Source organism: Balearica regulorum, chromosome 26 (assembly GCF_011004875.1).
Source record: "Balearica regulorum gibbericeps isolate bBalReg1 chromosome 26, bBalReg1.pri, whole genome shotgun sequence".
Lineage (NCBI taxonomy): Eukaryota > Metazoa > Chordata > Aves > Gruiformes > Gruidae > Balearica > Balearica regulorum.
Genome location: NC_046209.1, coordinates 1,099,495 through 1,122,707, shown reverse-complemented (window position 1 = coordinate 1,122,707; position 23,213 = coordinate 1,099,495). Strand labels below are relative to the sequence as shown.

General features: G+C 44.9%; 1 protein-coding gene across 3 annotated transcripts in view; it reads right to left on the bottom strand.

Annotated features, from left to right (window-relative positions):
• The window catches only part of GNG7 (G protein subunit gamma 7), a 79,200-nt gene that overhangs the window by 41,169 nt on the left and 14,818 nt on the right, over positions 1-23,213 (bottom strand). For all 3 annotated transcript variants that reach the window (XM_075736364.1, XM_075736365.1, XM_075736366.1), the window contains one exon: positions 22,779-22,854. The gene's annotated coding sequence lies outside the window, so the exon portion shown is untranslated. The remainder of the gene's footprint in view (positions 1-22,778; positions 22,855-23,213) is intronic.

Here is a 23,213-nt window from a genome sequence, read left to right as displayed (position 1 = left end):
AAGCTTGGTATTATTTATGTGCCTGCTTATATAGAACACTTTCTTGCACAACAACTTCAAGTCTTGAGAATTTGAGCTTTGCTGGACATTTGTGGATCCCACCACCAGCTGTCACCTCTTAAGGAAAGCAAAACCAACCCACAACAAATTTGCAGTCAGAGAGAACAAGTCTTTAAAGCAGACACTTGCAAAAGCATGCAGAGCTACGATCCTACAAAAATGTTATAAGTGGGGTCTCAATGGCAAAATAATTATAAATTTATCTTAACAACACATTAAACCCACTAACTCCTCTGGCAAAGAGGGGCCTCAGGTCTGCTGAACTTAGAGCAACGCTTTTGTATATCCCAGCAACAAAATAAGTCTCTTTAAAATACCAGATATTTCTTGGCCACAGAAAATGGAGCTCTGCATCGACTTTACGGCCTTGCTAACAATGTGGGAAACTCATTACAAGAAACAAACAGCTGAGGTGTTGCTTGCCACCTCCCACCTAGCCCAACAAGTTCCGTCTTAAACTACTTCCCAACTGCTTCTCTCCCTGGGAAGGTAAACAGCCAGATGGTTGATCCGATACACCCCGTGGGTCCTGCCTCAGAGCCAGCCGGCTCTGCACCACGCTCCAGCGCTTGCTTGCCTCCCCATAATGACAGGGAGAAGATTTGTGTGAGCGGAACAGCTCGCAGGAACGCAGCAAAGTTGTTCCGGCAGAGGGTTGTGCCAATCCCAAAGCATCCACCAAGGTGCAGGACAAAGCCCACAAACCCAAAATGCAGATATAGCAGCTTGTAGACTCAAGAGAACGCAGAGCAGTTTGCACAGGCCTTTTAAATCACTATATTCCTGTTTCTTGTGAAGTGACCCATAGACATCATGACAATTTTAAGAGAGCATGTAAGCTGGATCAGTATGGTTTCTGAAAAGCTACTTGGAGAGTTCTTCATACATAAGAACATACTTTTATCAGTTCCAGAAAAGGAAAAAGCTGCCTAAGATGCAACTGACTCCTAAGCTTTCCACCTGAAATCATCCACATAAACAGCCTGCAGATGAAAAACACCTGAAGGCAAAACTCAAGTATCAGTTTGTTGAATTAAGCTGCTCACTCACATTCCCCTTCACAGAGTTTGAGCAGTAGTAGAGCACTTAGCCTGTGCCGTGTTCCTATTTGGACCCCAGGTCCGGATCCTGTGAGCTCAGGGCTCCACGTCAGGGCAGTAAGAGCAATACGCAACAGCAGTAAAAAGCTGTTTCTCAGGCCCTTTCTGGAACTCCATCAAACTGCACTGCCTGTTGATTTAGCCGCTGGTACAAAGTCGAGCACAGCCAGCCACCAATAGAGACAGCCCTGGTGCTGAACCGAGTTTCAGCAACGGTTGCAGTTCTGGGTTGTTTTGGGGGTTTTTTTTTTTTTTTTTGCTCTGCTTGGAACCACGTAAATAGCATTTCTGTTTGCCATTAATCCTTTCGTGCTCATGTTTCCCAGAGTAACTGCTGCTGGGAACAGGCCTGTGTGTCTTCAGATGCCCAGGGCTTCCCCACCACGCTGACCTGCCAGTCCTGCAGAATGCAAAAAAGCTACCAGAGCAGAAAACAGTGTCACTGGCAGGACAACAGGCAGAGCAAAGGCATCCAGGTTGCGCTGGGGAACAGAGTAAATTGCTGCAGAAAACAGGAGCAAGATGCCAGTGTCTGGACGTGGATAATCCTTCCACCAACAGAACTTGGTGACATGCGTAAGCTAAGGACTATAAAGAAATTCAATAGGCTTTTCTGGGAACTCTCTGTAAACCAGAGATGCTCAGTGATAGGAGTTTCCCTTGGGATTTCAGCCAGAGGAGATGGCACGCTGCAGGCAGAAACTAATATATTCATCACAAAAATTCTATAGTAGGCACAGAAATAGCTGAAAACATTATGGAATATTGTTCATCTAACTCAATCTGATGCTTTGCTACTCCCTCTGACCATTTTAATTGCCGGGCGAAGTATTAAGGCAAAGCACACTCAGAACAATGGCGTCTATACCTCTATTAATTTCAGTCTAATATTAAGAAGGAGCAGTAGTGTGAAGGAGCCAAATTATCACAGTCCCTGAACATCTGAGAGTGGAACAAGCCCTGACAGCAATAGGAAAGAAGGGGTGAGGATTAATGGGGACCGTTAGCTGCACATCACCTACAACCTGCATTAATTCTGCTATTAGGAAAAATAAAGCAATTGGATATGACAAGAGAGAAAGCAAACTGCAGAAAAGCAGGTGTGTTTTCTGAAGTGCAAGTTTCATACTTAAGTGTTCTGGGAAAGGATGCGGGAACAGCCTCCAGGCAAAAGCTGTTGAGAGAAACAGTGCATTTAATCACAGGTGGAAGGACACTGCATCCCTGGAAGGAAACCCACTACCACCGCCCAGCTCCATCAAAACCAGGAGCAGCAGGCTGAGGCTCAAACAGGATAAATTCAGCTTTGATTAAGGAAAAACTGACAGCCAGGGGAATTGCATTCTGGAACAGTTTTCATACAGACTGTTAGGGCGTATTCACAGGCAGCCGAAGGAGGGACAGCCGCCACCACGTGCCAACCAGATGCTACCCACCAGCAGGTTTTAGGGTGCTTGGGCCGGATCGGCTAGTGACACACGAGAAGCATTAGTAACACAACTGAGTAGTAATTGAGTCAGCCAACCACAGAAAACTCAACGAGTTCACCACATCATCTCCCCCTCCCCTCCCATCGTGGGAATGGCAAGGGAGGAGATGTCAAGAGGAGATCAGGCAGACAGATGACCTGCCGAGCTGGGTAACTGCATGAGATGATTCACACAGCCCCAGCCGTGTGAACGGCCTTTAAGCACATCACTACTTGTCTCCATCCAATAGTAAATACTGGACACAAGCCATTTTATTGCTCTTGGGGAGACTCCCAGTGTTGTTTTGGCACAAAACCAACAGAGCAGCCGTTCCCATCCTCCAGCTATGCCAGCTCCTCTCGAGCTCTCGGCTCACCTCCTGTCCTGCTGCCTTTCAGGGTCCCCGAGGGACAACGAGTACCCTTTTTGCCCAAGGTCCAAGCTCTCCAAAGCCAATTGGGCTCCTTCAACTCAACTTGTTGGGCCTGTGAACCCTATTTCAAGCCATTCTTACCCAGTAATGCATTTCCCAGATGTGACACTCAAATGGCAACAGGCTAAAAACCTGTTCTGGTGAAGACAGCTGTGAAATCCAGCACCTGACTATGGGAAAGCAGAGGTCATTTCCCCAAAGCTAGTGAAAACAAAGAGGTGTCAACTCATTTGAAGAGCAAATAGCAACATCCATACAGAGAAAGACGAAAGAAAGCATCAGATCTGAGAGAAATGGGAAGACAAGATATTCCACCAGCAAAAATACACGCACTGAGTGTATCCCCATGCGACGCATGCAGCCACTCCTCCACTGCAACTATAGCATCTTGAATATAGCCATCTCAAGTATTTCACATCACTTCAAGCCATAATAGAGCAGATTTTTGGTGTTGATTGCACTCTCAGCCCTACACTCATTCAAACTAACCAAGGGAGATGAGGGTAGTTAGCCCTTACACTGACCCTGAACCCCTGCATCACTTCTCCCCTCTCCTTTTTCCATTATTCAGCCCGATAGCAAGATATCCTTGGAATGATAGGCCAGCTTTGAGAAAGTGAGAAGAGTGGGTGCTATTAACGGGCATAATGTACTCAGTGCTCCCAGGACATGCTCTCTTCATCCCTCTGGTCTCCCAGAGGTCTGCCACTGTCCTCCTTGAAAGGCTGCATGCAGTGCTTCAGGGTACCCAAAAATTCCTGGCCCTATAAAGGCCCCCAGCTCCCAAACTTTCTGTGTAAGTGGAGGGACAGTATCACGTCAAGATGAGCCCAGAGCGGCAAAGGAGGAGACAGGTACACAGACAGGCTCGTCTCTGTAAAGCAATGCAGTGTGAAATGGCTGGAGGGCAGCCAGGAGCAGAGAAGCCAGGAGAGACCTACAGCATTGATAAATTTGCTGCAAAAGAATGTTTTAGGGGTGAGTCATGAGCATGACAGAAGATACCGACTAGTTTGGTACTGGTCTATAAAGCAAATCTATTCTGCTGAACCTAAACAAACCCTTACTCTGAATTTTTGTGGCAAAGGTATTTAATGTTAGAGTCTCATAGTCTCTTCTCTGTATACAGAGAAAAAAATCAGGCTGCAGTTCATGCAAAATTGACAGAAGGTGTGTTTTGTCCAATACAAGCTTAGTAAGAAGAGGTAAAGGGAAAAGAGAAAACAGGTTACAAAATCACAGCATCTTGAGGTACCCCTTAGGAGACTGACACATGAACAAGGCCACTGGGGAGAGAATCTGGACATTGCCCCAGATCTTTTTTTGATATATTAAGCTGGTATTATCTCAATTATACTAAAAAAGTCATACACAGAGACTGCCATGATCTCAAAGTTTCCCTTGTCTATCTGCACACTGCTGATTGTGTCTGATTTTAAAAAAAAAAGCAGAGGAGTTTTGCACATGCTGCAGAAATTAAATTCTTAGAAAAGTGTTTCAAGCACACAGGAGGGAAGGAAAGGTGGTTTGTAAGCGCATGTGTAGAAGAGGTAAAGAGGAGGAACATCAAAGAATGGTCATCACCAACCAATTACAGACTGTGGGGAAAAATGTGATAGCTCAGCTGTTAGCCAGGGACACAAGGGACCTTCTGAAGAATCAGGTGTCATTGAGTGGTGCTGGATGAGCATCTAAGAAAATGCTTTTGGCACCTCACTGGGCTCAAATTAGAAGTGGAGAACTGTAAGTCCTGTTCTCTTTCAAACACAATTCAGTGTTGAGCAGGGGCTGCTGCATTTGGAAGTGGTTTGTTGTGGTTTTGTTTTTTTAAATATGAGCACCTAGAGACAGGGCACAAATTCACCTGTCAGCTTGACTGAGAGCAGCAACCCCGGGAAGGCAGCAAAGCAGCCTGATTTTGTCCAGCCTTCTTCCAAGATTGCAGCGTTCCCCAGCACACTTTCTGAGCCAAGGTTGCTTTCATGCCTGCCTCAGAACAGTTAGTCACATCTGGTTCTGCAGAGGCACACACTATAGTTAAAAAAAAATAAGTGGGTCCTCTGAGAGTCACTCTCACTCGCTGTTTCAGAGCTCCACAGTGAGCAATGAGGAAGGAGAGCCTCGAGGCAAAACCACAGACCTGAAGACTGCAGCTCAGGTTCCTATACCAGCTCTGCCACAGTTTTCCTCCACAACCTTGGAAAAATAACCGACCTTTTCCTGAGAGGCCGCTGTAGATTTTAACAAAGCACTTCAACACAGACAGAAAACAGCATTTGTCACAGAGGAGACAAGATTCTTGTTGATGCTGATAAAGTTGTAAATGTGCTTGCACAACAACCACCAGCTAACCGAAAGAAATCCTTTGCACAATGCAGAAGTTAACTATTACTCCTCTACGGATCACCTGTTGCAAGATCTCACATGACACTGCAAAAAGTACTGAGAACATTTCAAACCATTAAAAACCCCACCAAATATTCTGTAAGCTACATTCATCCTTAGTAGGTAGCTAACTAGTAACAAAAAAAAAAACCTGCTCAAAACAACCTAAGGGTTTGAATTACACCTTATCTCAAAAGCCTGCATGACATCTTTGGAGACTGAGTAATCATTTTTGCTGAACACAAGGTTTTACTACAAAAGATGAACAGAAGAACGTTCGCTCTACGGCTGCTCCAACACGCAGCCACAACATAAAGCCCCCACCCTGCAGCAGAACCACCCTCCCCTCCAACTGCAGACTATTGAACCCTGGAGGGTACAAGCCCAAAAACTGAATTTCTGCCTTCTGAGCTGATCTCCTTTGCTTTTAAACAGAACCAGAGTTCTTGGGGACAGCCCCAAAATAATTCCCATTATTTCATGCGCTAAAGCATGACAAGTATTGGTCATTCTTGACAGATCTGAGCTTCCTAAAGCTTGTGTCCCCAAAGCTAACCCCACCAGCTCCATCACAGCAGCATTAAATGTTGGCTTTCATCCTAGCAAACATTTTGCACTGATTAGTTCAAGTGCAATGGTTCAGAAAAAAGAAACAGGTTTCTTATAGAGCTTGAAAAGCTTGGATGTTTAGCTGCTGTCCCACAAAAACTAACAGTTTAATTTTTTTCCTGCCACTTTCCTTAAAGAGTGAGAGACAAATAAAGAAGAGCAAGGACTGGTTTGCAGATACAAAGACTTGTAAAAGCAGTTTATGTGACTCATCTTGGTTTTTTTCCATAGTGAAACCAATGAAAAGGGGCAGCAAGCATTGTTCAGCACGCTATGGAATCATTTCCTTTTGTTTCAGGGGCCGGCTGCAAGAGGATTAAAATTGGCAGTATGTGCCTTTCACAACTGTTCTGCAGAACTACCCTCTCCTCCAGTTTCCAAGTCAGGCACAAAAATCCCTATATTGCAGATCTTCTCAGCACTTTGCATCAATCAGGGTGCAGTGGGTGTGACTTTGGCAGAAGCACGGTCTTTACTGCAGCAGGGAAAGGAAAAGGAGAGACATTCCTGGCAGCACGGTCCATTCCTGTTGGCAGGGCTTTGCAGTCGTAGCAATACTTTATAAGGAAATTTCTTGGATGATGCTGCATATCCTCACGTTACTGAGAGTTTTTTTGTATTGATTTGCAGATGCTCTGCAAAGTTATTCTTAGCAGGTAGCCTGGATAGAACCAAAGCCATCCCCAGGCTTGGGGCTACCTGCAGGAACACCACAACAGAGGAAATAAAGTATCCCTTCAGTTCAGAGCTACTGAAGCCAAGACCAGAAGAAGCAAAGACACGTCCCAGGAGATTCAGGTTTAAGAAGCTCCTAGTACAGATGATGTAGTAGGGTTAAATCTAGCTTTGTCCAACCTTTGGCTATGAACAGTCAGAGACCTGCTGGTATGTTTCCAGACGCTGAGAATTGATTACATTTCATCATCAGGCTTAGGCAACATTCAAATGGGAGGCTTGCAAGGAAAGTTCAAGTTCTTCATTTGTTTGTACTTGCGAGGGGATGGGATGACACAGGACAGAGTTTATGGACATGGGGGGGACTGTTTCTTCCAGATCAATGACTTCTTGCACCTGGCAGAGGCCTCACGTCCTCCTGGTTACACAGAAAGTCTGGATTAATAAAAACCTACTGATGTCTAGTTTTTAAAAAGATGGAGAATTCCAACACTGCTCTCTTAGTTCAACTCCAGCCCAGGCTGGAGGCACCAACTTCAGAATTACATCAAAGACATTGAGGAATAGGATGTATCGTCTGGGGTTTGGGGTTGTTGGGTTGGTTTTTCCCCCGACAAAGATTGGTCTGATCTGGCTGATGGGGATCATCCATTTCCATCAGTTACTGATAACGAATCAAGCTCAGGAAATCGATAGGTAGAAAGCAGAGACACTCTTCAGGTTTAGAAGCACAGCAGTCAGACCAATTGCTAATTTGGGTCTTAACAGACACTTTTGCACACATATTTTCCCCATGGCCTTGTGCAGCTGGGAGCGCATGACAATAACTGTGAGCGTCTCTGGGCTGGCAGAAAAGTTGAATATTAAGGAAAGAACAGCTCACGTATGAGCTCCTGTGTACACAGAGCAAAGGAGAAACCCAAAACGGAGGAGATTTCTCCAGTCCAAGCTGCCACCAAGACTTAAAAAAAAGCAACTTTCCTTTCCGATTTTGAACTGAAATAGCTGAGTGCCCAATAAGCAAATGGCAACTGCCTTTACTCAATCAAATGGCATTTGGGGATTCCAGATTAATTCCAGTGAACTACAGCAACAAGCAACTGAAAGTTGCCAATATGCATTTTATTTTAGTAAGTATGAATGAGATTTAAAATGCCAGAGGGCAGGGGCTGTACGTACAACTAATAAAGGTGTCTGGTAGCTCAAGTGATCTGGAGACAGTTCTGGGATTCAAAATTTAAACAAATACTAAACAAATGAGCTGGTGCAGAGGAGCAGAGAAATGCTGGCCTCAGGGCTGAGGAATGCAAGCCCGTCCAGATGGCAGCAAGGGAGCAGCTGTATGTGCACCCCGCACTGGGATGGGAAACCAGCTGGAAATATGTAAAGTTAGTGCTGTTTAGGCACTTTCACATATATCTATACTTAGAAAAATGAGATAAAGAACAAACCAACCTGTTAAATGACAATATGCCTATGCAACTCTGCTCTGCAACTTGAAAGCACAAATTCAATGAGATTCAGATAAGAGATTGAAGGCTTTCACACTATAATTGATTTCTAACTTTCTAGAGACAATTGACAGTTGGATTCTTCACCTAAATCCCCTGCACCCTCTCAGCGATTTGCATTTCAGACAGAATGAATTTCAGAGCAGGACAGATCATTTCCCCATCTTGTCTGCAGGTTCACACAGGACTGAACTGTTCTTCCAGTTAGCCCGCAACCAGGGCTTCCTATCTCACCAGAAAATAAAAGGTTTAGTTCAAAAATCACAGTAAGCATTTTTGCACATCAATAGAAAAGTGCTTAGGCAGCTCTAAACTTCTAAGAATTTATTACAAGCCAGACAAACCTGGTTCAGCACAGGCCAGCTCTGAGGCTCACTGACTTGTGAGTGGTGCCAGAGCATCACGGTTTTCCAAAAAACCTAAGTCAAATCCAGTATTTATATGACTTGCACCACAGATCCCACCGTACCGTCTCATTAAACAGTGATGGGTAATGTCTTGCATGTCCATCAGCATCTCACACAGCAAAACAAATGTCAGGTTTGCTCAGCCATGCGTGACTAACTTGGTCAGCAACCAGGCCAGCAGACGACAGCATCGAGCACCGCCGCGTTGCACACAATACCATCAAACAATAAAACCTCAGCTCTGCAGCTGGAAATGACCATGAGCATATATTCACATTTACAGAGTTCAGGTGTTTCAAAGGAAAGGCCAGTTTAGTTATTCCAGCTGTTTGCCAGTTTTGCAAAGGGAGGACAGACCAACGGCTCACCCAAACTTGAGGGACCCCCTTTCTCCTTCCCAGATCTCCAACACTTCTCAGCCATGGCTCTTCAGAAAAAACCCTAGATCGTTATCTCAGGCCAAGGAGCAGGAGAATAGGAAAGCAGGCTCTGTTTACTGCTGGCTGTTGGGATGAAAGCCCATGGGGGCTGTCGCTGCTGAAGGTTAGCTCGGTGCACAGGTGGAGCGTGTGGGAGGGCAGGAAGGACAAAAACCAGAGCCAGTAAGAACTGACTCAGCAACGCTCAACCCCCTTTCAATTATCTCCAATCTTAAAGCAGAAATGTTAAAATACACTTTCAAAATGAGAAGGTGAGCTGGAGATGGTTTATATAATGCTGCTGGAAGCAGGCAGACGTTCTAACTCGTGCAAGTCACCAAGAGCACAGACGTATTGGGAAGCTGCCGATGAAAGATCGTATCGTGGAGTCATCGGCAGTTAATTGGGGGTTGCGTAAGCTGTTAACGTGCAGAGCACATGTCAGAGGCTCAGCACAGGAGGAGGCTGAAGGACAGCCTTCCCACACAGGAAGGGATGGGATCGCAGCCCACATGACAGGAAAGGAGAGTCCCAGCCAGCACTGCGAGAGCAGCAAAGGACAGTCTTTCTCCTGGCTGTCAACATCAGCTTGAACACTGCGGCTTTGCAGATGCCACAGGGTATAGTGTGGCATTGTTTCCCCTGAAAATAGCTTAAAATATTTCTTTAAGGAATTAACTATGCCCCAAAACAAATACTGCCCAGTAAAACAGGAGTAACATTGCAATTTTAAAAAATACAGACTTTTTTCCTCTCTCAGGTAAGGAACAGAAACATCATCAAAGCTGGCAGCTGCTGGTATAAATAGAGAGGCCACCAGGGCTGGCTGACGGGCCACCATGGAGAAAATGAACAAAAACCCCTGCTGTATTTGGTTTTCCATTATCTAATATTAGGCCATGTAGGTATTTACGAACCATTCTGCAGCACATTCAAGCTAATTCCCAGAAAATCACGTGCCCGTGCAGCGAATTCAAGATTAGGAAGCCTTCCAATGTTTTCTTGAGAAGAGATGTGATCACCATGCAGTGCTAACAGCAATTTATAAATCTGCCTTGTTGGTTGGCTGCCAGATACCAACCCAATGAGCATCTTATTAAGCCTCCAGTCATCTCTTCCCAGCTTATTTGTGTCAAACTGTGTGCTCTGAGGCTTGAAGAGTCTAAAGCAACTTCAGACTGGGGGCAGAAGGACAGATATTAGTTACAGAACCACATTATAAAACATTTGAAGATATACTAAGTGCTCAGAAATTAGCACTCCTATATGTACATGACAAGAGCTTCTCTGGCCTACAGCTGCAAGAGTAAGTCAGTAGTCATCAGGCCTGAAACGCTCACGTAATTTCTCTGTTTAAAAAAAAAAATAAAAAAAAGAGTAAAAATGCCACGGATATTTCCAGCCCCTTTGAACACTCAGTCATGATCAATTCCCACCTCCTTCAGCCTCAGACACGAAGGGCATGAGTCACACAAGCCACTAACAGGGCAACCCCTCTGTCCAGTTGTGACAGCCTGACAGGGAAAGGCACTGGGTCGCTGTACCGTCTAACCCTTCTCTCCCCTATGATGCACACTTACAGTGCTCAGAAACCAAAACACGCCTGTTCAGTCTGTGTAATGATGTTGTATTTAATAGAATCCATGTAGAAGCTTGTATGGACAGCCCTGTGGTGACGGGGACGAGAGCTACGAGCCATTAAGTTTCTTACTTGAATAATATTATCTCTTTATGCAGCCTGCCTCTTCCTACTGTTCCACATCTGGACAGCTGCTAAGGGCAAAAAGAACTCAGGCTGCACCGGTTAGCTACCTTCAAGGAAAAAAATCATGCCTAGAGGGCAAGGAAGCCAAAAGCTACCCAAAAGTCTTGCTACAAATTTTTGTATGAAAAAGCACCTTATTTAGACAATTTGAAAAAAGTTACAGAGGGACACTGTGGCTGGGAATTTGCATAATGGGCGTCTACATCTGGCTTACCTAACAGGAGAGGAATCCTGACTGTCAGTAAGTCTAGACTGTGGTGTTGAATCCAGGGGACAGAGGAATCTCCCAGCCAGAAATAACACTCAGCGCAGGGCAGGGTGCTGCCATCTGCCGATACCCGTCACTGGAACGGCAGAATCATCACATTTTGTGGGCATCTCTGGATCAGGGCTGCTCTGCGGAGCTAGGCTCAGTGCTAAGAGCAGCAAGAAAAGCCATCCTCCTGCTTGCAAAACTTAGCTGACCCTTCCCACTGCTCCAGGGAGAGCTGCAAGGAGTAGTGCTCCCTGTAGCACCTCACTCCACCGTGCTGGCTGGACCATGCTGTTAGCTGTAGCTGCAATTAAAGCAATGGCAGCGTGACAGTCCATTTTATTATAATGTATATACATTATTTAATATTAAAAGGCCACAGCATAACAGCTTTCAAATTTAAAATAATCCAAAGTCTTAAGTGGCTTAACAGAGACCTCTGCAGTTCAGACGGGCTCACTGCAGGCCGTTACTCTAAACGAGTTTTTCCCACTGAACTGGGTTTTAGAAGGTAAGAGATCCAAAAGGCACAAAGACAGGTATTTAGCCACCATTTCCATCTCCCAACAGTCTTCCTGCAGCACACAGGAATACATAACCACTGGCTTTGGAGTCATGTAGATCTCAACTCTTCTGAGCAACTGCGGCAGAACAGCAACCGCTCCTCATCTGTCCAACTTCTGCCCCAAAGCAGCACCAGCCTGACCCACTTCTCCCCAAAGCCCCAGCAGGGATGTCAAATCCCTCCCAAGAACAGGGAGGTTTGAAATGCACTCACTGCCCCTTCAATCCCAACGGGTACACTAATAGAAGCAACACTCCTCCTCTTTGAAATACAGCACCCTTGATCTAAAGATAATCCATCTCTAGGACAACAGGAGTATGCGAGATACTCTATTCTCAGCTATGGGTTTGTCATCTCACCAAGTTTAAGTTCCTTTACCTCGCTATTTCATACATGGAACAGGAAATCTAGGATCTCACAAAAGGACTGCTGATGCACGAAGGGACTTTTGAGGCTCCACGGAAAGCACCCACATCAAGTGTTACCCTACGAAGACAGAGGTGACCAGACAAAGGTGACACCAACACTCATGTACCGCAGCCCGTATCCCCCTGTGAAGTTTTCAACTATCAAGTGTTCCAAGCAGCAACAGATATCATTGCTTTAAGCCAACTAAAAAGATTTGGAAGTATTTCATATAAGCAGCTGCACTTAAAAGCCAGCATCTGGTGACCAGCAGTGCAACCATGGACAAATGGGATGTGGTTAGAGCCAGCTGCACGTCACGCACAGTGCCACAGGACTGCCATCCATATGGCAGACAAAATTCCAGACCTCAGAAGAAAAAGATACGTGAAGACAAAGTTGGGTGAAAAACTGCAGAACTAATGTGGAAAAGGAAACAGCGGTGGAAACATGCTGGTGAAATGCTGTTTCTAGGAAGTCAGAGCAGACTGAATGCCATGCTTAATCTCAGCGTCATTTCCTTCAAGCACACTAAAGTTTATTTGTCCAACGTGGCCCATTGAGGTCAGTGAGGTTTACTACAAGGTGAACTACAGCAGGCATCATTCCAGTTTAAATCAAATTTAAACATTGCATTTGGGGGCACACAGGGAAAATATAAACAAAATGGACAAACTGGTCTAAAACTTTCAGAGCAATGCTACTGATGTGTTCTGTGCTCTGAGATCACACAAAGTTCCAGGGCAATTTCAAACAGCCCAAGTGATATTTAGCTTATTTCTCGTATAGAACAGTCATGAGGCTTTAATCACCACGCTGCTTCATTAGCTGGAGAGTACTAATTACAGGGTTTGTTAGTCAGCACTACCAGACAATGTTTTAGTGCTGATTGTTTGTATAGGGAAGATTGGAACCGATGATTTAATAATTTTAATGGAATACAAGGTGATTTGCAAGAGCTGTCCTCAGCAGAACAGACAAAACCCTTGGTTTTGCCTTGTCACATACTTCCAGGGAGTTAACAGCTTCAGTGGGATCAACGTGAAGCCAAAGATGAGAGAAAACAGCACAGGACGAGTGAGGCATGCACCTTAAATCACATGTTGACTCTCCGGCCTCTACCTTGACTATTCTCCTTACAGGGCAGGGAGAAAACAGGACATTTGCAGCATCTAATATTCCAGCACAGAGCAAAACCACTATTACAGAGAATGAAAAAGCCATCATTTGCAGTATCTCCCGTTCATGTGCTACTGGTTAACACGTACATACGTTCCAGCAAAGGCTAGATAAAAAAGGAAACTGAATTTTATCCTCCAGCTACAGCAGTTGAAGCCTGCTGCTTCCCTTGGCTCCCAACAAGAACAAAGGCTCCCACGCACACCTTGCCTTCTGAGGGACACGTCATCTTTGGAATCTATAGATCTTCTTCCCTAATTAAGGAGGTGGATTACTGTTACATAATGAGCAGAACATTGGTCCACGTGGGCAGCGAGTAATCACTACCAGCCTTTGTCTCAGGCCGGCAGGAGCAGGCAGAGTCAAATCAGAAGAGCACCTCGGAACAGCTAACGTAGTTGGGCAAACACGACAGTAGGTGCTGCAGCATTTTCCCACTGTAGCAGGTAAAACTTAATCATCAATGGAAGGTAAATTAAGCATGAAACGATACTGCAAGTTTCACAAGGGTAGAGTTACTCTTGCTCACCTTCTTACTGCAGTGGAGCAGTTTCGGCTACCGTCTCGTAGGGTGTACTTGCTGCCAGGGATCCCAGTTACGAGTCCTGGAAAGGAAACGCAAATTCAGGAGATCCATCACTGATATACTAAACAGATGGTGCATTACTAATGAAGTTGTAATTTGGAATAACATTTTACTCCATTGATTTCAATTTTATCACAGTGATACTTACTTCAATGACTAGTGTAATATGGAAGGCACTGCGTTCTCTGCAGTTGTCTGTTTTTACAGACATCACTTTTCCATACTAAAGAACTCAATGTCCTAGGTATGTTTTGAAAGTAACATTGATTTGTTTAAATTTTACAGTGTTTCCAAGCACATCTTTATTTTGTTGCATACAACAGACAAACATTGACAGGGAACCCATTTTCCTTTGTTTTATAAATAACACACATGGCCTGGAAGTCATGCTGTGTATTTCAGACACTGGATCCCAACGTGTGGCATCTGAAACTGAAGATAACCAATGCTTCAGCTACCAGATAAGAGTTCACTTAAATATTCTGCTCTGTGTTTCACTGTAGCCTAACTACTGGCCTACAGGCAACAGATGTTGAGCGTAAGTCCCCCATGGTGGGCGAGAGAAAGGTGTTTGCACCTTTACTCTACACCATTCTCCCCCAAAATATACAGTGTTTTAGCAAAGAAGCCAGCAGAGTCCTCTGGCTAAACACAGACATACTGGCAAGCTTAGTTTTCAAGAAACAAGCACCAAAAAAATAAGTCTAGGAGTAAGCTGGCCTTAAGAAAGCATTAAAAACACCCTGAGAAAAACCAAGCCATGTTTAGCTTCTCACACACCGGGCCGCTGCCCTGCTGCACCACTGCGGCTCGGCAGGACATCCTCCTTCCTGCTTACCAGTAAGCCATTGCTCAACCCTTCTCCGGTCAGCCCAACTTACCACACTGAACTCAAAGCTGCTGGGAGCAAGAGCTAGGATCAATTCCAAGAATCCATCTGAGCTGAAATCCAACCCTGCTTGTTTTCCTCCACTTACTGTCTGAACACAAAGTTGGTTTTTTTTAAAGGAGTAAAACCTACGTCATTTACTCTCCACTGGGTTTTAGGCCATGGCTTGCCTTGCCCCTTTCACCTCCATCTTCTTCAGATTTCAGTAAATCAAAGGGTGAGGAATAGCCCTCTTGCCAAAACAATCACATTTAAATCTTTTTTTGATTTTGGGACTAGCAATTCTCACAAACACCGTATTCCAAACAACAGTGGCAAACACCAGCTATCCACATAAATACAAAGGTGAGAGCAAGAGAAAAAGCCTTACTATGAAAAAGAAGAACTTGTGTTAGGTTAGGCGACCAAGAAACCAAAAAGGAGCACAGGGTAAAAATGTGAACATTTTGGGGATGGAGCAAACGGCACCAGGTTTGCAATCAGCCTCTGAACAGCTCCCGGTCCACCACCACTGATCCATCCCTCCTCCTCCAGGATCGGCAAGCCACCGGTTCCTCACATTCCCTTTGCTTGAGCAAAGCTTTCCACGGCATGGTCCACACGCTCGCCCCCAAGCAGCCCCCAGGCCCTGCCGAGGCTTTTGTTGGAGCAGAGCTGTGCCTGGCAGAGCAGGTGGAGAGGAGCCTGTGCCTTCCTCCTGGCTCAAAATAGCAAATGCCAAAGCTGGGGCCTTGCTCATTGCAATCATTCCTGCTAAAGCAGCACAGGCTTGCCTGATCCCCATTCAGAATTCAGTAATAAACCCAAGAGGACTGAAATTCAGGGGATTTTGTCAACCTAGAGGCACAGCCCTCCCAAAATACAGCATGGGAGATAGGCAAGGAGCACACACGGGACAGCAGAGCTGAACAACAAGCACAGCAGCACCCAAAAGGTCCTGCAGGGAAGAAAGGCCACCAGGAACATGGGAAAACAAGTCCTCAGGAGCAGCTTTCCCCTTGCTCTGCCTCCGAAGTGCCATTTCCATCACAGTTCCTGCCTCTCCCTGCAGTACGGGTTAACAAGCCTCTGCAGAAAGGGGGTGCGATGAACAGCCTGGGGGAATTTCAGCCATCAGTAAGCCAATATGCTCTTCAATCCTTTCCATGCAGGATGGGGTGCCTTTTATAAGGGAAAGGAAGGAAGATTATTTTCCCAATAGCCTGCTAATTGCTGAACAAGATGAACTTGCCCCCATCAATCACAGGCTGCACCGCGCCAGCCTTCAGCTGCGACCCCCACTCCGTTGCCTCCCAACTCTTCCAGCTATACGTGATCTCATGGCATGAAAAAATAATTATGGCTTCTAAATTGCAAACAGATTTAAATAGCAAGTAGCTTGGCCCTGTGAAGTATGTGCAGTTGTTTAAGTGCCTCTGGTGCTCTTTAAGAGCTGATAAATGCCAAGCTGCTACAGGAATCAGCTACCACCTCCAAGCTGCAGGAGAGCTCAATGCCTCATTCAGAGACAAGCCACACAAAACCAAATCTACCTTTTGACTAAATGAAGTCTTGAAGCTGTAACTAAATGAAAACCTGAAGTGACAATACACAGTCTTTATTGTTATTTTTTTTCCTTGAACTTAGTCAACCCATGTCTTGATTGCTTTTTCTTTCCTTTTGTTTTAAAATCAACACAAGGACTTCCAGACTACCAATTTTTTTTTTAATTTTTTTTTTCCTAAATTAGTCACCATTTTAAGAGCTGTTTAGGTTTTCTGCAGGCATTACTATTTCAGGACCATTCCAGAACCACAGCAGAAGTGTCCGCAGCTGAAGGCAGTCTCTGAGCAGGTCCCATGCAGCAGGTGGGAATACCACCACCACGAGCACCACCTACATTCAACACCTCAGCATCCCAGACAGTCCACCTCTGCACTACTGGTTTGTGGCCTCTGCAAAGTCATTTGGGCTGTAGGCAGGGCCTTTGCTAGAAGGCTACCTCTTAGGCTGGACTCAAGCTCTGCACGAGCCAGCACTCCTGCAGAGCAGCCTCTTGCCTGGGCTCCTCCAGCCTCCCCCTCCTCCAGTTTGCAATCAGTGCCAGCTTTGCTGACATCCCAAACTATTGCCCAATTAACATTGGCATTGTTTCTCCTGCACAGACTTTTGAACTGGAAGTTAATACACAAGGAACCGTTTGCAGTAGGGAAAAAACAACCCAACAACCTTCCAGATGAACACAATACCATCTTTGGCTTTCCGCAGAAACGAGCCTTTTGTTTATAGCCTTGCAGAATCTGACTCCAGGGGCTGGTCTGTTCTTGCTCAAAGAGGGAAAACAAGCCTGACCTCAGCGTGCTGGAATAAACTCTGCCCCCTCCTTCCTTCCACGCTTCTCCCAGTGCAAAGGTAAAGAACATGATATCCAGCAGCATGACCCAGCTCGCCAAGTGAAGCGTGACCACACACGCTCCTGTTTACTGACACTGAAAACAGGACCACTAGAGCCAAGGAGGTAAACTAACTGGACATGCTCCTGCTGCTGTTCATCAGGCTATGCCGGCTGGCACTTCCAGCTGACGAAAGGCCTTCAGTAAGTCAGCTGGACCCCAGTACATTAAGTACAGCGTTCATTATTTAGCACATACCTCTCCGTGCATGCACAGCCATGCTTGTGGCCAACACTCCCCTATCTCCTATCATTTCCTACACAGTCGATGGGCAGGCTGCAATTTCCTCCAGGCGGATATTGCACACCAGCACTTGCTGGCAACAAAGCCTGAACAAAGAACCTAAAAAGTCATTGTGCAAGTCTTGGAGTGGCTCTACCATTCTCACTAGAAACAGCTACTCGTCATGGGAATTTGTCACACCAACACGTTTGGAAAAAACCTTGTCATGTTTGGACCTTCCTGACCTATGCCTTGTTTATGCCTGCTCTGCGAACGTGCAAGCAGCTAGCAGTGCGTGTACCAGCACTTTAAGAGATACCTTGAAATGGGTGTGGGCAGCAAGGAGGGGAATTCCTTTCCGAAGGAACTGGAAGCAAAAACAGTTGGTAATGCAAAGCATCTCCCAGGGCTGGAGCTTGCAGCTGCCAACGTTCCCTCAAAGTCAGGGCAAGGCTTGAAGGAAGTCAGATCGTCCATTCCAGCCCACCAGAAAACCCACAGTGCCAGGAACTCTGTGGGAGGCATTCTCTGCAGAAGAGCCTTTCCATGAGGATTGTCCAGCTCACCAGCAGGAGGAACTTGCCGTAATTCCCTTGGACACTCTAAGATCCGCCAGATCGTGGAGCGGGCAGGCAGCCGATGCTATCAACTATTCCAACTGTGATTAATAAAAAGTTCTATGAAAAATTAGAGAGAGCTTAGGAATACAGATTCAAAGTCTCATCCTTCCACAGCGAGTGACTGCTGATTGTGCTACTAGTCCTTAAGATTTTTAAAGAACGCTTCAATATGTGAAAAAGCATAAAAATCAAAGATACTGCATTAACATGAGGAAGACACCAACTCTACCACCTTTGCAAATGAAGGTCAATGTGCAATGTTCCTGACAAGCTGACTTCGAGTTTTGAAGTGAGAACTAGAAAAAAAACCTGCATTTGCACAGGCTCTAAAGCCTAACTCCAGTCTGCAGCCTGCTCATTTTGCTATTCAGAGTTCAAAGATTTTGAGCACTAAAGAGCCATGCATTTTACAAAAACCAGAGCCAGTCAGTGTGCTGTTTGTGCGGAACAGCCTCAACATTCCCATTCCAGAAGGGATCCCTGCAGCAGGGCTGGTACAGAGCTCTGGCCTCCCCAGCCCAGTGGATGATGTGACCTGTTCATCATCGTTAGGTAACACAGATCAGCTCATGGGAAGTTAAGCTGTCAAATGGCAAAAGTCTCCTTTAAAGATGCCTGATGGATCCCTAATCAAGGAACTTGGAGACTGTTACATGCCGTACCACAGGATTATATTAAAACATTACTGGCAGGTACTGCTGACCAACAGATAACGAACTGACACCGAGATGCATCAGCACGAGAGTGTGATTCAGAGCGGTGCTGCAATTATGAGGTAACGACCTACTGTGCAGCATGTCGCGTCTTCTCATTGCAGGCAAGCAGGTTCCTCCAGTGCTGATGTCTTAGCGAAGTTAAAGAGAGAGAAACACATTACGGAAGGTGAAGTTGCTCCGGTCACACTCGAAATTAAATAACCTTAATGGGATAACCAACGCCGGGCTTAATTCTGCTACATAGTACTCTAATAATAGGCAAAAGATCTTGGTAGACTTTGTCATGGCTCTAAAAATATTCACCTATAAGCAGTAAATCATTTTCAAACAATTGCATCTGGACAACCAATGCAAAATATCCATGGTAAAGGGAGAGCTTGAAGTTTAACTTTTCCCTATTAATCCCTCCAAGGGATGAGTAGATTCTTTTTCCCTTGTCCACAGAACTCCTGCCATTTTCCAGCACACAGCCCAGGATTTTTGCTAAGTAACAGCTGCCACAGCCAGTGCACATTTGCTTTTGGAAGCAAATCGCTAATTGTGAAGTTGCTAGGAAGTCTGTTCTGGCAACTTGCTCTGGAACATTTTTTAAGTCCTAAAAAGGGAAGGCTTGGAGGAGAGGCAAGCGAAAAGGGCCTTCCATGTCCTGCAGTACTTCACACCCCAAGTGATCTATGCTTCAAGCTTGAAAGCTGCAGAAACCATTTGACAGAACCCGTGCTACTACACTTGTCACTTTAAAGTCCCTCCAAAGGCAAAGTCTGACCAGCAGCTGCTCCTGTGAAGCTCAGCTCTTTCAGGGTCTCCGAGCAGAGCAACAGGAAGCATTGCTAGCAGGTGTGCTGCTGGAGGACAAAGCAGCCCAGCACCCCAGCGCCATGCACAGAGCATCCCTGCACGAGCTGTCTGTGGAGGAAGGTGCAACTCTAGATCACACAGCTCTGTAAATAAAAAATAAATAGAATAATTCATAACTGAAGTTTAAGTGTGAAATGTCTTAAACACTCAGTGATCTGAGGAAAAGGAGCAGAGGTGAACAAGGAGGGCTAGTGGGGAGCAAGGCAGCCTGGTACACAAGCACCATGTTTACCTACCCAGCCATTTGGCAGCAAGCGGAGCGCTCCCCGAACAGTCTGGGGTATTCAGAAGGACAGTTACTACACAATCGTGCATTCCTACTCAGGCTTTGTTTTTCCTCTGAGCAAAAGAGGAAAAAGTTTAAAATAAACCTTGCAGACAAGCAGCATTCCATTTGCAAGAGTTCATTCTTTAAAGAAACGGGACAAACTAATTCCTCAGTAAATATTTGGGGTTACAACTCTGCTTAGCAGTTATCTCGTTAAACACTTCCAAGGTTTTAGAGAGCCAGTAATACACTCAGGATACCAGTCCATGGAAATAACAGGGCTTATTTCAGCAGTAACAGAGCTATTTTTAAAAATTTTACTTATGGGATGCCAATTTCCTGAAGCTGTTTGGAAAATTAAATTCAAAAATGCACAAACACTAATGCAACAAAAATGTGGTATAGCAACAGTCATCTTTTGCTAGGAGATACACTAGATATGTTTCTGGACTTTCCAACTTACTTTCATACAAAAAAAAAAATCACCTTTTCCTCCTTTTAGAGGACAGATTAAGAATAGCAACAAAAAAAAATCCGTATGTCTGCAGCAAAAAACGTTTGATTATAGAGAAAGTTTATTCCTAAAAAAATAAATCCTCCAGTTTTAGCAAATGCCTCCAGCTGTTACAAACAGATCAAACCGGTGACAATACACTACTCTTGGGATGCTTAGGTTTAACATAATTAGATTAGCTCAATGCCTCTGCCAGGCAAAAAAGCAATACAAGAAGTTCTTTTATGTTGCTGAGAGCCTCCTAAAAATTGGAGGAATTTTAAAATGTACACCAACTTAACAACTGCTTGAAACAGGAAGAGGAGGTGAAAGAGTATCCAGCTGAAGCAGCAAGGGAGAATTCATTACACTGTAAATACCAGAGTGAAACACAGATGGGATGCTGAGGTTTATAATTCTTAAAGTGCCATTATTGCTTTTAAATATTATGACAAGCAGCTGAACAGTGTAAAGTATAGCTATTTTCATAGGCTGCACCAACAACTCAGGAACTGTTCCAGTAAAACAAATACTAACCAGCACCAGGCTGTTGACTTCAAATCACTAAAAACACCACACGCACACACACACACAAAAATAATGACAAACTAGCACTGCTTCCCAGCTCGCAATAATGCACTCCCCGGGGGGGGTCTTCCCCCACCTTTCCTGCCAGATGGGTAAAGTTCATCTCATTCTGCCACTACAGAAAGCAAGGAGGGAAAGAAGAATAAATGTCTGGAGGAAGGATTTAGAAACAAGGTTAATAGTTTGGGTTTAAATGTGGATGTTTCTCCTGGGATACGTTTTTATCTGAAAGCAACTTTTGAGGTCATTTCAATGTGCTTTCATGTTATACGAGTGCCCTGTCTTCTAGAGGCTATCAACCAATACAGTCAATTAGTAAAAAAGAAATATAAACGCCTTAATGAATCCTGGGAAACAGGATGTTCTTGATATTTTAGTGATTACTAGGGCAGAGCAGCATCATTTCTGCAAGATCTAAGTAACCAATAAAGGTGCCTTCATGTAACTTGAGGAACTGGGCAAGAATTGACAGGATTAAAAACTGCTTCTTAAATAACAGATAGGTGCTGTGAGAGAACTGCTGGTTATTGACCATGCAGAGCCGAAGGAAACGAAAAGGGTTCACAAATGGGTGCTGAAAACAGAAGCCAAACCTAGCAGTGACAGCTCATTCACAGAAACTGCTTAAAAAGGAGAAAAAAAAAAAGCAGACTGGGCTGGGGAGATGCATACTTCCACACTTCAGTAAAAATCTGCCACTTTAGTGAACAAAGATTTGCTCTTGAGATGGAGACTGACATAAGTGTTTTCTGTTTGGAGCCCTAAGGCAAAATATTACAATATAACAACCTCTGTTAGTTTTCCTTTTTTTTGTTTTTCTCCCCAATTCCTTATGTTTTGAATTAAGCCTCCAGTTGACTCTGACTCACAGCAAAGCTCTATGCTGACCCCACGAACATCGTTGTCCTCTTGGAGGAGACACCAAGTGCAAAATGTAGGACAAAATGATGCAAGTGGGACAGACAGGACATTTTTTTTTAGGAAAGTGAGGCAAGAGGAAGTGCTGCCATATCCCTGCCACAGCCTGGGGAAAGGACCGACAGTCACATGATGATACACAGCTCCTAATACATTTGCTAATGAGTCTGCCAGTCAATTACTCATTTCAGCTGGTTTCAAGGACTTATGCTCTCTCAGCATTCTGGAAACTAATGCTGTTTTCTCAGAGGATGAGCAGAAGCAGTGCACACCTGGCAGCTGATGCTGTGTGGTCCAGGAACACACTGCCCTCTCTTGGAGACCCCAAAAGCAGCCCCAGGGAAGGACGCTGAAGACCAACACGCTGTTGGCATCTCTTAAAAAAAATAATTTCTGCCCAAGAGGTAAGTCAGAGGCAACAAGCAACTTTGTTAACGCTCCTGTGCCCAATATATTGCTTTGAGGAAGGAAGTGTGAATGGCTTTTGGAAGAACTGCTCTTAAGGTAGGTCAGTTTTAACTAATAACCTTGAAGGTACCTTAATATCATCCTATCAAAACTTTCATCTTTTGACCTGGAATTGTATGGCAGATAATGCATGGCACGACTGCGTCTGTCCTGAAGAATATTATAACATCTGAAGAGCAGTAATACTGTGGTACAATAATAATCATCACAGAAAAATAACGTCATTCAGAAAAACCATTCCAGCTTGTAGGCAACAGCTACATGTTAGTTTTCTGTGTGACCCTGGGGCAGTTTTAGACACAGCCTGCTTTGGTCAAACTGTCTCTGAGTGGACTCTGAGGGTGCTGCTGCCATCACATTCACACTACTCCCCTCCTAAGATAACCCTGGTTTGGGGAGTCAGGGATACAAAGATGTGGAAAACTGACTGGGAGGCAGGAGAGATGGTTTGGCTGGCTTTGTGGTGTGCTGCTGCGTAAACTTACCTGGTCAGAGAGCGTTCACACCACCTTCTTCAGCACAAAGGCAGATGCGCTCTCTGGCTTGAAAAGGACAGTTCTCCTAAAAAAGGAAATGGAAAGTTTTCAGCACTTAAAACATTCCTGTAGGGAATGCCTGCTACTCTGAGCATCAGTCTTTGATCCCACCAGCTGAAGCACCTCACACCTTTTTTTTTTTTCCTCATTTAATGAAAGCAGATGTAGCAGCCATATGGCTACAAAGACCCTTTTTACACTGACAGACACAGGCACTATTTTCTCCCTGCTTGAAGCCAGGCTAGACTTGGCTATTACAGAACTATTTCAAGTCACTCGATAAATACGAGGGCCACGTCACATGGATTCAATAATTAGCAGCATTGCAGCTATGATGGTCAGCCAGCTTTAAGGCTGACTCCTGCCCCGGAGGCAGAGCACCTG